The sequence below is a fragment of the Mirounga angustirostris genome, unplaced genomic scaffold (genome assembly GCF_029215605.1).
Source record: "Mirounga angustirostris isolate CCGP_5_RB_7025 unplaced genomic scaffold, mMirAng1.0.hap1 SCAF_3, whole genome shotgun sequence".
Lineage (NCBI taxonomy): Eukaryota > Metazoa > Chordata > Mammalia > Carnivora > Phocidae > Mirounga > Mirounga angustirostris.
The window spans coordinates 20,232,501-20,233,929 of record NW_026991711.1 but is presented as its reverse complement, the minus strand read 5'-3'; positions in this window follow the sequence as shown (position 1 = coordinate 20,233,929).

Genomic DNA, 1,429 nt, shown 5'->3' with positions numbered 1-1,429 from the left:
ATGTCAAAGATATTGACTGCCCTCATTTGTTTTCTATTTTGCACTTTATTTTTTCTTTGTTAATGTGGTAAGAGCACTTACCATGAGATCTACCCTCTTAATGAATTTTATGTGTACAACATAGTATCATTACCTATAGGTAAGGATACTATTTGTCCTATTTGTCCTTCTCTGGCTTATTTCACTTAGCAGTCATTAAGGAAACCAGTATGGATGTTCCTCAAAAAATTAGAAATAGAAATAATGTATGATTCAGCAATCCCACTTTGGGGTATTTATACAAAAATATTGAATTGAAGATATCAGAGATATCAGAGATATTTCTACTCCCATGTTCATTGCAGCATTGTTTACTATAATTGTGATGTAGAAACCATCTAAGTGTCCATCAAAGGATGAATGAATCAAGAAAATGTATAAATGTACAATGGAATATTGCTCAGTTAAAAAAAAAAAAAAGAAATCCTACTATGTGAGGCAACATGGAAGAATCTTGTGGACATTATGCTAGGTGAAATAAGTCCTCCTTCATTATTTGACAACACCCTACCAATCTACAGATCAGCATGGTCAATTGTACCAGGATTGGGACTCCTTTCCTTGTCTGCTAATCTCTTAGCATAAGGAGCCCAAATTGACTAAGTGGAAACCATAGCTAAAAGTTTAATTTTACTCTTCTTGTATTCTCTTATCAGTTCCTCTTTGGAAATCAGAACCTCAAACATATACAGCCCAGAGTTATAAGAAAGAAAACCAAAAATTCTCCAAAATCAAGTGGGACATAAACAGCAATCTTCTACCTTCTGGTTCCTAGATTGAAGCTTTCCACCTTACCTCTTCATGACATAATGCTATATAATTGTATTTGATTTATGGTGGATAGTGCATCCTGAAAAATGATATTCTGTCCTTGAAGTGCATTGTCTCCAAACTGGTACTATAGTTGTGTCTTCAAAAGCCTAATCAATTACTCTTTCATCCTGGCAAGATCTGTTGATCCCACGGTCATGTGCCAACAGCTATACCTCCTTTGCTATGAATTAAATTCTTAGTCCATTTTAATACTCTACAACATTCTAACTTGGCAGATCATGTGTTCTATAAATCCTTAGATAATTGTGCAGCCTATGGCAGTGTGAGCAGGAAAATAAAAAACATTTCCAGAATATGTACCATTTCCAGTTAAGATATATCGATACTCTTACAGCATGGAAGAAGTACAACATAATCACTTATCACCAAGTTGTTGCCATTGGGTCTCCTTATGGAGCAGTGCCAAAGTGGAAACTCAGCATGGATCTCATTCTGGGAGGTTAGATGTGCAGTAGCAGCAGTAGCTTGATCAGTCTTCATGTGTAGGAGTACATGGTGTTGGGCCAGTTCATAGACTTCATCCTCCACCCCTTGCAACATGGTTACCATCCTACCA